This window comes from Crocuta crocuta, unplaced genomic scaffold (assembly GCF_008692635.1).
Source record: "Crocuta crocuta isolate KB4526 unplaced genomic scaffold, BGI_CrCroc_1.0 scaffold216, whole genome shotgun sequence".
Taxonomy (NCBI): domain Eukaryota; kingdom Metazoa; phylum Chordata; class Mammalia; order Carnivora; family Hyaenidae; genus Crocuta; species Crocuta crocuta.
In genome coordinates this window covers 482458-501784 of record NW_027531504.1, presented here as the reverse complement: position 1 = coordinate 501784, position 19327 = coordinate 482458, and the positions used below count along the sequence as shown (strand labels likewise).

Sequence of the window (19327 nt, the reverse complement as noted above, 5' to 3'; positions counted from 1 at the left end):
TAGTAAGATGCCTGTAAGCCCGCAGTTATACAGTCCCTCAGCAATGCTCTGTGTCCCACTGTGCCCAAAGCCAGCTCTGCCTCTGAACTCTTCAGGCATGTGAGTTGACAGAGTGTCTTTTTAACTTCAATAAACTTGATAGGGATTTCTGATTCATATCCCAGTAAGGGCCCTGACTGATCCAATTACCCAAGAGTTCTAATATGCAAATACGGTAACTACCGTTATCTGGCCTTACCATACTGGGGTGGAAAAATAATTTCTAGATAAGTGGGGATTCGGCTGCTCCCATTATTTCAAAAATTTTTAATCAGCAATAGTATCCAGGGGATTCAGAAATCAACACAAAATAAAAAGGTATTCTGTGAGAAGCCTTTGTACTCTGTTCACACTCAATACACCTCTCTTTTTGCAGATAGCCACTTTTTTGAAAATACAAGCAGACACACTTTTTAAAATGTTTTCCTTTTAATTTCTACCAGAACTGTAGCATACTATACTGACAGCTTTGAGCCTTCCTTTTTTTTGACTAAGCAACGGGTCTTAGAGATGCTTCCTTATCAATACAGAGACCTTCCTTATTTTTTTAGTTGGTTCTGTGTTACACCTGCATTGTATTCCATTGTGTGGCTGTGCCGTCATTTATTTAACAAGTCCCCTATTTGATGAGTAATTGTGTGATTCCCAAACTTCCGCATGACCTTATACCTACATCATTTCACGCATGTGTGAGGAAATCTGGGGGAGAAATGCCCGTAAGCGGGAATGCTGGGACAAATGGAAACTGCATCTGTAATTTGGCAAATACAGAGTCATCTTGCCTTTAGAACCTTTTTACTTGATCATCTTTTTTGTTGGAAAATCTCTCCAACTATTTTACCCTTCCTTCTAAATTAAGGATGCTGATTATAAGTTCACCTTTGCAGGATTGAATCATTCATTCATTGATAGGCACAGACGTGAATTCTGGGGTAGATGGTGTGGGACAGAAGGAGGCTGACCATGTCACTGTCCTTCTACAAACACTCTCCCTCTTTGTTCCCCCTTTTTATTTAGGCATCTAAGGCAGGGAGGGCAAGGCTGTTTGCTCCCATCTCTGTGGACAGCAGGACTCTCTTCTCTTCCCTCCCCCCCCCCCCCCCCCCCCGATGGCTCCTACTTTTCCCCTTTTAATGGTCAAAAGTGTCTCCATCCCACTTGGGTTTTTCATTGTGATATTTCACTTTTGTTATTGCTTCTTCTAATCTTGTGCCTTTTCTACCCACTTTCTCTTTCTGGCATCTCTTTGAAGGGCTATTACTTCACTTACACTTTCTTCTGAGAACATTTTGCTTTTATAGACCTCAGTCATCAATCATAATATCCCTTTTCCCTTTTCTGGCAAACTGACCCATGAGAACACCAGGGGGAGTTCACAGATCCTTTGGCCCTCCCCGACCCCTTGGCTTGGTGGTCATTGTGGAATGACCCAGTGGGTGGGGGATACAGCAATGCGAGAGCCGCAAAGATAGAGAGGAAGTGCCAGCATTGAGAAACTTAAAAAAAACTTATTTAGAAATAATAGGTTTTAATTTTGCCTAAATGTACCTTTTAGCTATTAAAAATTTTTTTTAAATGTTTATTTCTTAGAGAGAGAGAGAATGCGCATAAGCAGCGGAGGGGCAGAGAGAGAAGGAAACACAGATTCCGAAGCAGGCTCCAGGCTGTGAGCTGTCAATATAGAGCCCGACACGGGGCTCGAACCAGTGCTGAAGTCGGATGCCCAACCGACTGAGCCACCCAGGTGCCCCTATGCTATTTTTTAAATGTTTATTTATTTTGAGAGAGAGACAGAGGGAGAGAGTGTGTGAGTGGAGAAGGGGCAGAGAAAGTGAGAGAGAATCCAAGCAGGCTCTGTGCTATCAGCATGGAATCCAATGTGGAGCTGACCCTGTGAACCATGAGATCATGTTCTGAGCTGAAACCAAGAGTCAGATGCTTAACCAACTGAGCCACCCAGCCAACCCCTTTTTATGCCATTTTAAAAATTTATAAACTTTACTTTTTAAAGTGGTTTAGGTTCACAGCAAAATTGAGTGGAACGCACAGAGCTCCCCGCCCCATGCACAGCCTCACTACTGTGTCAGACCTCCAGCACTCCATCGAGTTCTCTGAGTCTCTAACAGCAGCAGGAAACCATAACGGTCTCAGGACTTGGGTTCCTGAGTTCCAGGTCTCTTGCCCATGAGACTGATATTGGCACCAGTGATAAGATCTGCCTGGAAGACAGATTTCACCTTGAGTGCTCCCTTTGCTCAGGGTCAGCCCAGAGGAGCAAGTTTCAGGTACCACCCAGGACATCTGATTTAAGGTGAAGAGTGATGTATTTAGAGCTGGCCAGTGACTTGACAGTTGCTAACATAACCTTTAACACGTGCACTAAAATGAATCCTGAGCTTAGTTCAGTCTGTCATTTCCTCTTAATACTTGAAAAGCCACAGTTTTGTTTGAAAGTTCCCTCAAAAGGCTCTATCTAGTGGGCGAATTTACTCTTCTGCTTGACCGCACTTGGAACCCTTAAGTAAGAGCCACCTTGAAATTGAAACTGGGAAAATCCCATATTTCTCTGGCCATGACAAGAAGCAAAGGTATGTTCTGAGGTTTATTAAATAATTACCTAGTTGTTGACATGTTGGGGAGAGGGAAAAAAGCCAAGATGTTCACAAGCGTGTATAGAGGTTAGTAAGGATCTTGGGTTATATGGCCTATAAATGAGATAGAACATTTTTGTGTTCAGAGAAAGTGTTCTTCTGCTTCAGTTAGTTAAGGCTTAGTGTAGTACATCATTATTTTGACTGCCTAAATGACCATGGCCAAATATAATATGGGACGTCTTGAAGATCCATTGGCCATAGGGAGCAGACACAGTGGTGACTTGAAGGGAAGCAAATGGAGAGGAACAAAACCCAGAGTTAATTGGCCATTTTGACTTCCCATCTGCAGTTAGTCTGAGTGGCAGGTTAGGACAGGTTTCCTAATAAATTGCTCTGAGACTAACTCAGTTCAGAGCTTGAGGAAGGAAGGTTCTCAGTTTGGTGATCTCTTTGATCGGTATTCCCAAAACTTCAACCATTTGTGTGTCTCCTTTGTAATTTTTGTCATGCTATTACTGCAATTTACTTAACACTTTTCAGTGACTTGCTATATGACTTAACTATTTTTATTTTAAGGAAAACTTCTCCCACTGCTTCTCCTTCTGGCTGCCTAGCTTAGTAAATGGTGTTAACGTCCACTGGGTCACTCAGAGCAGAAACTTGAGAGCCATATCCTAGACTGCTCACTCTGTTCCCCATCCCACCTCATGTTCTAATAACTTAGTCTATGTACAGGGTGAACAGATAGTTCAGCCAAGCCAGGGTATTTTGGAGGAGTGAAAGGGACACTATTGGCAATTGTACCTAGAATAAAATGGATCCGTCTGAAACAAATGGGAATGTCTGGTCAACCCATCTCTGTGGTCTCGAATCCTTTCTCCTCTCCATTTCCACCATCACTACCTTAGTGCAGTCCTTCATAATCATTTACTTGGACCAGTGCGGTAGCTCACTATTATTTCCTTAATTTCAGTCTTGGTCCTTTATAACACATTGCACACACACATACGATACATATAACCCTCTTAAATCTTTCAGTGGCTCCCCATAAATTCCTTAGTATGGTCTGTGAGGCTCTTTACAGATTGGGTTCCTTTTTATTTTTCCAGCCTGTGAACTCATTTACTTATTCATTTGTCGACATTTATTGAGAGTTAACTCTGGGATGGCACAATGCTAGGCTCTGGAATATAACAATAAGTAAGATGGGTTTCTGTCCTCAAGGTATTTGGAGTGGAATGGAGAAACAGCCGAGGGAATAACTGCTGCAAAACGTACTATGGAGAAGCACTACTCTCTTTGATCTCATTACTCTAAGTGTGTTTCGGGGACCAGCAGCATGAACGTCACCTGGAAGCTTGATAAGAAATGCAGACCCACTAAGTCCAAATCTGCATTTCATTTATTTATTGTTTGTTTTTACTTTTTATTTTTTAAACTTACATCCAAGTTAGTTAGCATTAGTGCAACAGTGATTTCAGGAGTAGATTCCTTAATGCCCTTTACCCATGTGGCCCATCCCCCTCCCACAACCCCTCCAGTAACCCTCTGTTCTCCATATTTAAGAGTCTCTTATGTTTTGTCCCCCTCCCTGTTTTTATATTATTTTTGCTTCCCTTCCCTTATGTTCATCTGTTTTGTATCTTAAAGTCCACATATGAGTGAAGTCATATAGTCTGAATTTTAATAAAATACCAACATGACTGGAGTGCATGCCAGTTTGCAAAGCCTGTTCTGTGCGACCAGTTGAGGCACCTGGTTCAGATCCCCGGGGACAATCATGCCTGGAGGGAGACCTGGAGGAGGAGCCAGTTTGCTAAATGGAGGCAAAGTGAGAAAAGACACCAGAGTGGAGGGATTCGCTTGTGCTTTGGCACAAAGTGGAAGAGAGAATGTGCTGTTTGGTGGGAATCACACATTTTTCAGTGTTTTGGGAACACAGGTAGCAGATGGGAGCCTTAGCTAACTCAAAGATACCCTTAGTCAAGGGGAAAAAATGATCAACTTCAACACCTCCATTTCTTCTTTGAGCCCATCTGGAAAGAGTGATTTAGAAGAAATACTTTGATTCAGACAGACAGCAGATAGAGGTTACCAGGGCCTGGAGGGAGAGGAGAATGGGGAGTTACTTTTAATGGGTAGGAAGTTTCTGTTTGAAATGATGAAAACGTTCTGGAAATGGATAGTGGTGATAGTTGCATAACATTGTGAATATACTTAATGCCACTGAATTGTACACCTACAAATGGTGAAAGTGGTGATTTTTTTTTCTTCGAAGTTTTTATTTAAATTCAAGTTAGTTAACATACAGTGTAGTATTGGTTTTAGGAGTAGAATTTAGTGACTCATCACTTACATATAACACCAAGTGCTCATCACAACAAATGCCCTCCTCAGTACCCGTCACCTATCTAGCCCATCCCCCCACCTCCATCCATCAATCCTGTTTGTTCTCTATAGTTTTTCTTTTATTTATTTAAGTGCAAAAGTGGTGATTTTTGTGTTATGTATACTTTACCATATTTTTTAAAAAGAATGAGTCAAAGAAGGCTTAATTTTCAAGTTCCAGCTTTGCCAGATCCTTGCTGTGACACCCCAGGCAAGTCAGGTAATGTCTTGGAAACTCTATGTCCCATCTATAAAATGGGACTAATGATGGTTCCTGCCTTGTAGACTTGTCATGAGGATTCATTGGAGCAACGCCTGCAAAGCACTGGGAGCTTGTTGGATTATCTTCAGGCCCATCCTTAGCACAATGCCTGGGAAAGCCAGAGCTCTGCAGTGCAGCTAGAATTATACCTTCCCTCCACCCCCCCCTTTGACTGAGGCAGTGGTTTCGACTCTGGCTGCATGTTAGAATCACCTGGAGGGAATCCAGGTGATTCAGGATGCAGCCAAGATTGAGAAACTACAATAGAAGTGGGTCACAGGCTTGAGTGTGTATCAGGATCACCTGGAGATTTTGTTAAACCAACTCCTGGGCCTTAACCCCAGAGTTTCAAGGTTAGTAGATGGAGACCAGCCTTTCACTTTACTCCATCATCTGCATGTGACTCTTTCCTTTTGTTGGCAGAGTCTGTACAAGTCCACTCACTATCTGGCCTCTTCCAGGTCCATTACTCTACTCAAGCTTTTCTTGAAAACATTTGCCAATAACCTGTTTGATGCCAGTGGCCTCAATATTCACCAACCTGTCCTGGCTTTGGACACAATTCACCATGTCTCAGAACTCTCCTCCTTTGAACTCATAGTCATATTCTGTGTGTTTTCTTCTTCCCTTCTCCTTCCCCAACTTGGAATCAGGGATTCCCTTGTGACACTCCCATGACCATATTCTTGGGTCCCTATATTTATCCCTTAAAAAAACACAGTTTTGGAAATGAGAGAGACATGGGTTCATATCTTATACTTGGGCAACTCACTCAAACTCTGAGCCTCATTTTCCTTTCCAGTGAGTCATGGGTATGATAACAGTACCTCTATAATAAGATACCCCTGACACAAAGCACCCAATTATTTAGTTATTACAGTGTGTCACCTGGGGCGCCTGAGTGGCTCAGTCAGTTAAGCATCTGACTCTTGATTTCCGCTCAAGTCATGATCTCACAGTTCACAAGTTTGAGCCCCGCTTCAGGCTCTGTGCTGACAGTGCTGAGCCTGCTTGGGATTCTTTCACTCCGTCTCTCTCTGCCCCTACCCCCTTCAAAAATAAATAAGCTATAGTGTGTCACCTTTAAGAACGTGGCAAAATCTTGACTTGAAGATAACTTTAAGAGTGGTGGGACTAACCCATGGAGGGATACAGAGGACGGAGTAAGGGCTTTGCAAAACAGGATTTACCAAGGGGCAAGGAGTGGTCCTAACCACAGACATTCTGGGGGGCCTGGACAGACAGGGAGGTGACAGATGACATTTGACAAAAGGAATGACCAAAAGATTCCCTGTCACAACATTAAAATGTGAGCCTATGGGCTGGTCTATGCACAGGAAGGGTGTTATTAACGGTGCTAGCACAGGCTATGGAATGGTCCCAGAGGAAACCCACAAGGGAATTTCAACCCCATCAATGTGGAATTCAGTCCTTTTGGCAAGAAACAAGATGATGAAGAACCTGTTACAATTTGCACCATTTATTATAGTTGTGTGCAAAACATGACCACGGGGTGTTACACAGAGCTCTTGTTACAAGATGAGGTCTCTGAGTGTTGTTTCCCGTCGATGATGTTATTCAGCAGGATGGCTCACATGTTGAAATTTGAAACTCTTTGGGTGAAGAATCCCTCTGCAGGCTGAACCAGATGTTGCTTGTGTAGCTCCCCAAGCACAGAAAGATGAGTTAATCCTTGAATTATTCTGAACTTGCATCAAACTCAGAGGCTTTGATCCAATGAGCCATGGCAATAAAAAACAAGGCTATCAGAAGAGCTGTGGGTGGTAGTCCTGTCTCTGAGAAAGGAACAGGGCCACTGGCTGACGGCTGCATTCCAGAAGGCCTCCAGATGCAGAGAGCCATGAACAGAGGGCCTCACTTAGTGTGATGTGAAAATCCTGCACTTGAAAACACATGTAGTCAACAACAAAAACCTCCTCACTCTCTAAAGACCCTGCAAAGTATCACCCTCTCCAAGATGCTTCCCCTGATTGTTTCAGGCACACTGGCCCCACTTACCTTCTTTTACATTCATCTTCTATAACACATAGCTTGACCCTTGGTTTTTCCCCAAATACACAGTTTCTCTCCCCAGTTATATGGTAAGTTCCTGAACAAGTATATTTTATGGGGTTTTTTTGGTTTGTTTTTTATTTTTTTGTATCTCTGAATGCCTAGCACTCTTAAGAGATATCATGGTCATCTTTTCATCCCCAAGTCTAGCATAGTACCTAGCATGTAGCAGATAGTAAGTGAGTAAATAGGTACTTATTAAATGAATGGAATTGATTGATAGCTAAGTTGAGTTGGCAATCAATAAGGGAAGATGTATAACAGGCATTTCTTGCTTTGTTTGCCTAGCACCTCACCCTACCCTCTTTCTTCCAGAAGTTTCCTCTCCCTTATCTCCATCTTTGTGGTTCTCACAGGATCTGCCATGTCAGTTTCATGACCCCCTGGAGTTTTCCTGACTCCAACTCCTTCAATGAGTCCTTCCCTTGGGTTTTTCAACTTGGAACCAGAAAAAATGTTAAAATAGTTTTCTTATTTTCTTTTCCTGGTGGCCAAAGCTATTAAATCTACTGTTACATTAGGAAGCTATTTGTCCCCATGTTTTTCACCATATGAAGAAAGCTGATCACTAGCTTGAATGAAGGATGAAACTAATGAAGATAGTGAATGGAGGGACAGAGACAAGAAGAATAAAAAAGAGCCCTGATGGCTTTGAGTTCCTGGTTTCAGTTGTTCCCATGCCTCAGGCACATTCCTGTCTCTGGGTTTCAGAGACATCACATTTTCCCTTATAATAACCCCCTCTTTTGCTTAAATGAGTTTGAGTTAGGTCTCTCTGTCACTTGTAACCACATAAGTCCCAACCGATACAGAAGTCCCAGCTTTGTGGTAGACACTCCATAAAAAAGAATGGATGAACACAACTTCATTAGGCCAAATTATGCAGTTTTACAAGCAGGAATTTTTCAAAACTTCCCATCCTTATTTGTGGCTTTAATAAATATCTCTTTGATACTTCTCCCTCCACCAACCACCCCCAGAGGTAGCTCAGTTCTGAACATAGAGGAGGCACATGGTATACATGGCAGCTACAGTTTCTGGTAAGTTGATTCTTCATTTTTCATTTTTAATGACAATTTGATCTATGAGTACATTTGTTGAGAGTCTAAGATGTTTGAGGCTGCAATGCCATCTGCACATGATGGAAGATGTTTGTAACAACTTTCTAAAGTGCATATAGAGTGATGGGTTTTGAACAGCAGCCATGAACTGAACACAAAAAGATGGTCTTCATGAGCAAAGGGAAAGAGTCGTTGAATAGCTCCATGGTAGACAAGATGGTACTAGAAACTTACTGGTGTCCACATTTTCTGGACTTCAAATTTAGGCACATGGCCCAGTGCATATGAAGGAATTTATGGGAACAATGGGACAGCTTATTTGATGTTGGGTCACCAGCTCAGTAGCTCTGGTCACCATATTTGTAGAGCTGATCTTTAGCATCAAACCTTTCTCTAAACAGGCTGGTCTATTTACTGCCACCCAAATGGCCATGTGGGTTTTATCCTTAACACATTTTCTCAGAAAACTCTTGGTGCCAGATACCTCTTCCTGTCCTTTCATTCATATCAAACCCATCCCCCAAGTGCCTCTATCCTACCTCCTCCAGAAATGACTATTCTATCTAATCTGCCACATGTGACGTTTTATTCATCCTAAGAATGGCATGTACCATATAACCTCATATCCACATTCCCCTTCCTATGAAAAACATCACTAATTGATATTGGTGTTCCTTCCTTCTAAGGCTGGTAGGAACTTCAGAATTCTTCTCAACATATAACTTGAAGCAGACAGTACAGGCTCAGTGTGGTTGGTAAGCAGCATGAAACCCAGATGCTATCTCTGATCCATTCCCTTATATTGTTATTTGAAGTTTTTGGACGTGCCTTTGTGAATTTGTATTTTAGTTAGTTAATATACAGTGCAATAGTAATTTCAGAAGTAGAATTCAGTAATTCATCACTTAAATACAACACCCAGTGCTCATCACAAGTGCCCTTCTTAATGCCCATTATCCATCTAGCCCATCTTCCACCCACCTCCCTCCATCAACCCTCAGTTTGTCTTTATCGCTAAAGTCCCTTGTGGTTTGTTTCCCTTTCTTCTCTCTCCCTGCCCTATATGTTCATCTGTTTTGGATGTGCTTGTTTTCTTTCTTGCTCCAACATAGTAGCAGAGATTTACTGAATGCTTGTATGTGCTGGCACTGTGCTAACCATTTTACATGTATTTTCAAATTCAATCTTCAAAACAATCCTATGAAGGTATTAGTAGATAATACCCTCAATCCTGTGAAGGTGTCTGCATTTTATAGATGGGGAATCTAAGTGTTATATTTATTTATTAAATTCATTTATTTTATTTATTTTTATTATTTTATTTTTAAAATTTACATCCAAATTAGTTAGCACATATTAGCATATGTTAAATTGATTTTTAAATACAAATTGTATATATTTACAGTGTACATGATTATTTGATACACACACATATATAACGAAATGTTTACTGCCTTCAAACTAATTAACATATCTTCTCCTTTCATGGTTACCATTTTGTTGTTGTTGTTGTGATGAGAGCACCTGAAATCTACTCTCTTAGCAAGTTTCTAATACTCGTTACAGTATTATTAAATATTAAATGCCATGCTGTACATTAGCTCTCTACACTTAATTATCTTATGTAACTGAAAATCTTTACCATTTCACCAACACCTTATTTCCTCCATCTCCTGTCCCTGGTAGCCACCATTCTGTTCTTTGCTTCTAGACATTCAACTTTTAAATAAGTGACATCATTCAGTTTTTTTCTTTCTGTGTCTGGCTTATTTCAATTAGCATAATGTCCTCTGGGTGCATCCATGTGGTTGCAAATGTCAACATGTCCTTTTGAAAGGCTGGACAATATTCCATTATAGATATCTCACAGTATGTATATATACATATATATGATAGTTTCTTTTTAAAAATGTTTTTAAAGTTTTTAAATTTATTTATTTTGAGAGACAGGCAGACAGAGAGTATCCCAAGCAGGCTCTGTACTGTCAGCGAGGGAGCCTGATGCAGGGCTTGAACTCACCAACTGTGAGACCATGACCTGAGCCAAAGTCAGATGCTCAACTGACTAAGCCACGCAGGTGCCCATATGGCAGGTTCTTAGTCCATTCATCTGTTGGTGCACACTTAGATTGTTTGCATATCTTGAGTCTTAAAGATAATAAGCGACTTGTCCAAATACACACGGCCAGAATATGGCAGAATCAGAACTTGACTTTCAACCATTTGCTCTTAACCAATGTGGTATATTATGTTGCCCTTCTTTGTTTCATCCAACTAGTACAGAGCTATGTGCATAATAAATATTTGTTGAATATAGGGGCACCTGGGTGGCTTAATCAGTTAAGCATCTGACTCTTGGTGTCAGCTCACGTCATGATCTCATGGTTCATGAGATTGAGCCCCGAAATGGGCTCTGTGCTGACATCACAGTGCCTCCTTGGGATTCTCTCTCCCTTTCTCTCTGCCCCTCCTCTGCTTGTTCTTTCTCTCTTTCTCAAAATAAATAAACATTAAAAAATGAAAATAAAATAAATATTTGTTGAATATAGGGTTTTTATAAAACAATAAAGTTCTTCACAAGAGACAGAAATTGAATTGGAAATATCAGAAACAAATTCTCTAGAGAGAGTTGAAGCATACTTGAAAGGAGCTACTTCACTTTCCCAGTATCCTTGGCTAAGGGCAGTGCCCTTCCCCATTCCACAAATACCCGTGCTTTATGGGTTTATGATGAAAACATAAATGCTAAAGATCAACTCTAAGGACAAGGGCACTCTGGGGAAGAAACCACTCTGGGAGCTTGAGAGCCTCCCAAGGGATTCTTCAGGGTGGCTCTGCTAACCACCCAGTCACTGGCACCTCCCTGGGGCTCAGTTTCCAAATTTGTAGAATGATTCATTTTGACTCGATTAGCACTGCCCAAGTATGTTTCCTGGAATATTGGTCCTACAAGAAATTCTAATAAAAAGTAGTTGTGTTGTCAAGTGCCAAGGGGAAATGCAATTTCCCATTATCTCCCCTGCTAATGGGAAATTGCATTTCCCCTTGGGAGATACATAATCCATATTAAAGGGTCTGAGTAGTCCAGCAGGAAAGAACCTGCTTATTTAATATGTACTTCTTGTTTATTTAACTCCGCATTTCCTAGTCCCCTATGGTTTCCCATAATAACTGCTAATACATCTCAGAGCTAATACACTTAGGTTAAAAAAAAAAGCTAAATATTTTCTAAAGCTTCTTCGTAACATTCTATCAGTCTCTAAAATAATAATATAACTTGACTATAAACTACCCTCAGTGAATTAAAGGTGGAATCACACAGTTTCAAGTTTTTGAGATTTCTTTGTCAGAAAAGTTGAAAGGGTGTTAAGATGACCTATCCAGGTTTAGCAGTTCGTGCTGCCCTGTATTTTTCCTAAAGTGGACGGTAGAGGGCACTAGTGGACTGCAGTAAAGGCCACCCCTTCACAAACCCCAGAAGGGGCAACTGAAGTAGCAACCAGCCCAATTCCTTTTTCAGCTGAATTGAAAGCTACTGGAAGCCAACTCCTCTCCCCTTTGGGTTTCTCTGTCTCTCTGTCTCTCTCTCTCTCTCTTTTAGAGGAAATATTGGGATCGAATCAGGATAGATAACATTGTATGTGTGCCCTTTACCTTTAGAGGTAGAAATCATATAAGGCCACTCTTTTAAACTGCTTGTCATTGATTGTGTTCATTTTGGGGCAGCTACACTTGACAGTGGAAGTTATTATTGGACTAAACATAGATTCTGAATTGAAAAAGGAATTCTTTCCTTCACAATTCTCTCATCTCAAAGTGAAAAAAAAAAAAAGTACAGGTGAAGAAAAGAAAAAAAACTTTGTTCAGAAGTAAGTTCCCTTTTAATTTGTATTTTTCCTCTCTAAACTTTGGGTGTAAGCCTTATGCGGTTAAAGCTTTTTAATGACGTGGCCGACTGTAAGAGGCTTGGGGGGAAATGGAGATACATAACTTTTTCCCACTTATCATTATCATTTATCATTGTCATTATCATTGTCATTTTCCCATGAAGTGGAAGTCAGGCAAGCCTCTCTAACCTGGGCAAATGCAAGAGATTGGGGTGATCTGTTCTAAGATGATATTGTCATTTTTCCTACATCCTCCCTCATTGTTAACTCCCCGCTTCCCACCCCTCATGCTGCCTCTACAGGAAGCCCCCCTCTTAGGAAAGAAATGTTATATAGACTTAAAAAATGTTTTCTTCAAGAGAAAACTGTAAACACAATCCAGGGAGTATAGCCTATAGAAAGGAACAGAGGGCATAAAAATTACTTTTCACTGAGAAATTCTCTGCCTTCTGGCTCAGAGGAACTTTGAGCTTAGAAAGTCTTCAGCATCCTCCTAAACCCATCCCTTCACTGTGTGCTCCAGGGGCCCTGAGGCCCCAGGCCATGTAGGGAGGCGTATCCACTGGCCGATGCCTGCTGTTCCCATGGCCTCTTGCTGAACCCCAGACACAACCCTTTAGGAGGTTAAAGGTGCACATCACTTCAGGCAGCAAAGTGCACCAAGCAATGGCCACATGCCACACTGATTGTATATGCTGTGTGCGTGGAGTGTCTTGTTTGTGACAATACCATTCTTGCCCAATGAGAACGGTGAGAGGGGGCTGCCGGGCCAGCAAGCAAAGCCTGATTTGTCTGTCCGATTTCTAATCTAGCTCTACTATGTACCTCTCTCAGAAAGCAATGCTGGGAAGAGCTCAGAAGCTCAGTAAGCAGTTTAAGCTCTCTGGAAAATTCCTAGTGCCTTAGAATTCCAGGAAGTACTGAATCATAAAGTCACAAAAAGAGGAAAAGATTCATGAGAAAAGGATGAAATGAGTATGTATTGAATGCCTCCCATATTATTGGACGTATTTTTTCAACCTCATAGTCCGAGGTAGGCGTCCTATGATCCTCTCTATGGGAGGGTGGGGGAAGAGGACCCCAGAGGTGGAGGAGGTGAGCCCCAAATCACTGGATTTATAAGCTAGGATTTGAACTCAGGTCTGTTTTTTACTGCTCAAAACCATTACACCTTTACTTTTTGTGCTCACTTCCTGTTTTCTACTAGGCTGATGCTCAGTCCATTCCCTCTATGTGTGAAAGAATTTTTTTCTACACTTTTTTCAAATCTGCAGAGATAACGGTATTCTACAACCACATTTGTGTCTGCCCTTCACAATCATTAGCTTGAGCAAGTTCTTCCTAGCATCTAACTTACATACCCCCCAAATGCAGTGAGAGCTACCAGCCCTGCCCTGAGGGAACATGGAAGATGGCTGTAGCATTCCAGTTAGCAGCAACTTCCCAGTGCTGCTTCCAAATTGCTTCTGTTAAAAGACTCTGCAATTCAAAACACATGCGCTGTCATGAAGCCTCACCCTGCCCCAGATGCTTGACTCCTCTTTCGTTCCTCTTATTTTTTTATTAAAAAATTTTTTCTTCTTAGTTTATTTATTGTTTGAAAGAGAAAGAGCAGGGGACGGGCAGCGAGAGACGGAGAGAGAGAATCCCGAGCAGGCTCCACACTGCCAGTGCAGAGCACCATATGGAGCTTGAATCCATGAACTGTGAGAACATGACCTGAGCAGAAATCAAGAGTCGGGTGCTTGGCCAACTGAGCCACCCAGGTGCTCCTCTTTGGTCCCTTTTAGAGTGAGTCTGAAACATGACTCAGAATCAAGCGCCGGTATCCAGCTTCTAACAAGGTGGAGCAAGGCTTTTCCTCTACTCTCATTGCAGAGCTGAGCCCTGGCCGGATCCCTTTTTTTCAAAGTATGTTCTAGGTCTTACATTTTTTGTGATCACATACAAGGGCCTACTTGCTGAGCTGTCAGGGACCAGAAAGCAAAGTGTTTCACACAGGGAATTGGGGTACTTTCTTTATTCTTTACAAATAGAAAAATCTAGCCGGGGAATCACTTTGCAAAAATTATGTGTTTAGGGCATGATAGGAATGCATAGCAGTACAACAACTTGCACTTAAGGTTTGTTGGAAAGGAAGGAAATTTGTAGGTAAAATACCTGACTGTGAATCCTATCACAGCCCTTTAGTAGCTATGTGATCTTTGATTCTTACTAAACCTCTCCAAACTTCCATTTTATTCTCTGTGGAATGCAAGTAATACTACAGAACTCATAGGGATGTTGGAAAGATTCCTGTAAAGTGCTTTATAACAACTTTAAAGATATTATTAGCACTGTTGCCTTTGCTGTAGCACTAAAAAGAACCTACCTCTGGTTCAAGGGAAGAATAACTTTCAACCTTGCTACTTTGGGGCACACCTTTATTCTAGATGTGTGCTACGTTCCAGGCTTCACAGATTTCATGCCTTATGTGTATTAGCTCATTCGTACATAGAAGGTAGATGCTATCTTTAGCATCCTCATTTTACAACTGGGGCAAGGAAGTGAAGCAAATTACCTATGGCCATGAGCTAATAAGTGATAGAACCTAGACAGTCTAATTCCAGAATCCAGTTCCTAAGCACTATGTCATTTAGGACTCATTTTGGATATAAGTAGCAGAAACCCAAAATAACAATGGCTTAATATAGAAGTTTATTTCTCTCTTATGTAAAAGTCCAGAGGTTGATAATTCAAGACCAGATTAGCGTCTTGGATCCACACAGTGCTCAGGGTTCCAAGCCCCTTCTCGATTCTAGTACTCCTAATGTCTGGGAATAATGTCTTGTTCCCAACATCCAAAATAGATGCTAGAGTTTGAGCCATTACATATACATTCCAAGCATCAGAATGGGGGATGGAATTGGGTAGAAAAGGGAAAAAACACATCCCAGGTATTTATTGCAGACTGGTTCTGGTTGCAGCCGTATGACTTTCTGCTTACTTCCCATTGATCATAGTAGCAAGGGGGCTGGGAAACGTAGTCATTATTCTGGATGGCTTTGTGGCCAGTTAAAACTGGAGGATTTTATTGCTGAAAGGGGAGAGGTAGTCAGAGGTTAGGTGGATGTATGGGGGAGGAGGAGGAGATAAAGCTGGAGAGAGGACAGGGACTAGGTGATGAAGATTTACCAAGACCCTACAGCTCACCACTCTTAATCTCTGTTATTTTCCAGTTTGAGCTGGTGACAAGGGAAGGCAGGGCTGTACCCTGAAAACCACCAGTTATGGCCACTGAATGACCCTCTGAAGCCTTATAATAGGCACTCCTAAGAATATAATGCAAGTGTCCACCTTGGTGGTGGACTTGAGGCTTCTTTCAGTCTCAGACCCATTAGCTCATTAGGTTAAAATGGGGGTGGGTGGGTTTGATTCATGTCTCCAGCGAGTCCAGAAAGAGGAGACGGGGTAAGAGGACACTGGGACAGCACACAGGCTGAGTAGCCCTTGGCTGGCTTCTCTAAAGCCTCCAGAGAGAGCCTGGATACCACACACTGGAAAGTAACTTCATGGTTTCCAGAGTCCTTTCCCATATGCTATTTCTCTTGGAATGCACAATAAGGTTGTGGTAGGGGTTGCTTTGCTCCCTATTTTGCCAGTGAGGTAAAGGAAGTCAGAGTCCCCCTGTGATATTCAGCAGGATGAGGTCTCAGAATCTGTCTTTTCACAAGAGTGCTAGGTAATTCTTTGAGAAATAACTTTGAGAAACACGACGCTCAGGGTGCTGAGTGATATGAAAGAGTCACCCTACGGTGGCAGACGAACCAGGAAACCATAGGCTCCATGATGACGTTGAGTTATGTCTTTCATCATCACTGCTGTATCTCTACCAGTACATTGTAGGTACTCAGTAAATACTTGATGAAAGAATGAATAAAGACAAGTTTAGGGATCCAGCCTTCTTGGATCCCACTTCCTTTAGTGCCATGGAACAATCCTAGAATTGGCTCACATTTTTCATGCTTAGTGCTGACAAGGTAGGAGACAAATGTTATTAAAACCTCCATTTTAGAGATAGAAACTGAAGTTGAATGACTTGCCCAAGGTTACACAGAACCAAGATTCAAACTCAGGCTCTCAAGTATCATGCTCTCTTGTTTCTCTAATAGAGAAATCCATGTCAGTAGATTTATCATAGCTCAAATCATTCCCCATGAAACAGAAAAAGTCTGTTCTATAGATATTTAATATAACAGTTAACCTAATACACAGATGTGAGTCTTGTCACTTGACACCAATGTTATAGAAGAGTTCCACTCTGCTTCATAGACTATTTGCTAATATTGAAGTGCCAAACTACATTGGCGGAGAGGAACATATATTGACCTTGAATGTTTACTTTGCTTGTGAGCACACATCTGTTTTTGTTAATGGAGATGAGGGCAATCAGAGCAAACTCTCAGAAGCAGACATTCTTGACATGGAATTCGCTCCCAGTCCATGAAGTTTTATCATCCCTCAGGCTCGAGAGCAGGTTTTCAGTTTAGACAGCGGTCTGTAGAACCTAGAAGCTTCTGGACTCTTTAGTTCTTTCAGAAGATGCATTGTTTCTTCAGGGCCTTTAGCTGAAGTTGAATTGTAAGGAGATATAAGATTTTGTGGTGGAGTAACTACATCCAAAAAAACTCCAGGTAGACTTAGAGGAGTAAAACAGTTGGGGGCGGGGGGGGCGGGAATCTAACATCTCTTCTGTTTTCCAGCAGCAAATTCTAAGTACAAAAACTGGCCCCTTTCCCAATCTGCCTTTGCCTCCTATCCCCATTCCTCTGTCTGCTTTTTTATCCACTGCCCCAGCTCTACCATGTGTGGGTGAGTGGACGTTGACCACATTTGGAATGGTTTCCATCTCCTTCCTTTGCTGACATTCTTTTATAGAAGTCACAACACACAGATTGCAAAGCAAATGTTGCCTCATAACATGTTTGGCATCAGCAGCCTTTGTGTGCTTTCTTGCAAGTGCTTCATTTGTCTTAGATGCAGGCAATGTCCTTGCATCCACTGACCACCGTTTCACGTGAGCACATAGCCCAATGGGTGCTCAGTTAGTGGGTTTCATGAAGACTTTGCTTTGTGACTCAGTTGTCTTACATTAAAAGGAGTTGTAGACAGGACTACATGCTTCTTGGAGGCAAATGACTGAGACTGGGTCTGGGGATCAACCCCACCAAACCAAGGGATAAGAACAGTTATTAATTCATTGATTGATGGAAGCTATAGACTATGAAATCTGGTGAAAATGAAGCTTTTTCAAAGGACAGGGTATGAAAAAATAGTGGGCATGAAGTGGATACAGAGGGCCTTGATAGTAAGTCTGTCCATGAAGTTCATAGTCTGTTCATAGTCTGACTCTAATATTGCTTTCTAACTCACTAAAAATGTTGTGATTTTTCTTCTTGATTATAGAAATGTGATGACTTATGGTTCAATACTTCTATATGTAGTTTCTTAGACTTTTGACATTTATATTATGCTTCAACAGTTATATTGTTCATCTTCTGACATAGCTGCTCACTCCATTGTGAAGAGCTTTATGTAATATATAATATAGCTTCATGTCATCCCAGACACCTCCTTTCACTTCCTACCCCCCACATGCCATACATAAGCTTTCTCAAATTATAACTCTGCCAAACAAAAGGAACTGGAGTTCTGCGTCTTGCTTTCCCATGGTGCTAACAGAATGTGATACTAGGCAAGCAACAGGTGGTTAAAGATTTGAGCAGAAGGGGACTTGCACCCACTCTAATGCCTCTGAGGTAGATGGACCTGAATAATGTATATCTAAGTGTGAAAACTGGACATTACTTTCAAGGCTGTGGAAACCCAGATAGCCTCACCCCTTCATAACTTTTCCCCTGCACCTAGCTTGGAGGCAGGTGAGGCACCATCACAGAGCCTCACCACCTTTATGATGCCCATTCAGGGCTTGAAGTTCTCTACCATCTAAGCAAAGGAAAAGAAATGGGAAAATACCTGGCATTGAGCTTCCTCCCAATTTTGTCCTGTGTGGCAACAAGGTTGGATTTAATTTAATATAGAAAAATAAAGATGTCTTATCAGCTACATTCTGAGAGTTGTGTAAAAATTATTGACTGTTAATGTATGTAACACAAGTGAACCTCAATTTGCAAAGAAATTTAAATGAGATTTTTCTCCGATTAGATTAGCAAAGATGCTTTTATTTATTTTTCAGAGTATTTCCTTATTTTGAGAGAGAGAGAGAGGGAGAGAGGGAGAGAGAGAGAGAGAGAACAGAGGAGGGGCATAGAGAGGGAGAGAAAGAATCCCAAGCAGGCTCTGCACTGTCCATATAGACCCTGATGCAGGACTTGATCTCATGAACCATGAGATCATGACCTGAGCCAAAATCAAGAGTTGGATGCTTAACTAACTAAGCCACCCAGGCAGCTCACAAAGCTGCTTTTAAAAGTTCACACTTAGATGCTGAATGAGAGTGAAGAGAAATGTGTATGCTTATGTACTTTCACTGGATTTATAAATTAGTGTAATCCTTCTGGCTCATAATTTGGTCTTTATTAAGAGGCTTAAATTTTGACAGCAATTCTTTCACCAATCTATCATAATGAAGTAATCAGAAACTTGGGTAAACTTTATACACAAAGATGTTCATGGTAGTTTTATTTATGGTTATCATAAATGTGATATGCTGCATTAGGTTAACAATGTGACACTAATGATAAGAAAATGGTTAAATAAATGATGGCACATCTGAAAGATTTCATATTGAGGTAGTCATTAAGACTTTAAAAAAATATCATGGCTCCTTCCCAGGTGAAATTAGATATAGATGTGTTTTTAAGTCAGTTCTTGTTGTATAATGCATCATCTCAAAATTCAGTGGCTTAAGATGTTCTCAAAATCTGTGAATTGGCTGGATGGTTTCTCTGGTCTAGGCTGGTTGGAGCTTGATAGTTGAGAATGTCCTCACTTACATATCTGGGATTGCTAAAACAGCTGGCC

The 19327-nt window shown here is 41.4% G+C and overlaps 2 protein-coding genes across 3 annotated transcripts in view; one reads left to right on the top strand and one right to left on the bottom strand.

The window, feature by feature from the left end:
* The window catches only part of DRAM1 (DNA damage regulated autophagy modulator 1), a 51292-nt gene extending 42897 nt beyond the window's left edge, over positions 1-8395 (top strand). The window contains exon 8 of the transcript XR_013337126.1: positions 8337-8395. The gene's annotated coding sequence lies outside the window, so the exon portion shown is untranslated. The remainder of the gene's footprint in view (positions 1-8336) is intronic.
* WASHC3 (WASH complex subunit 3) overlaps positions 6781-19327 on the bottom strand; it is a 120814-nt gene continuing 108267 nt past the window's right edge. The window contains exon 9 of one of the 2 annotated variants that reach the window (XR_013337128.1): positions 6781-7186. The gene's annotated coding sequence lies outside the window, so the exon portion shown is untranslated. The remainder of the gene's footprint in view (positions 7187-19327) is intronic. The other variant, XR_013337127.1, reaches the window with a different exon arrangement.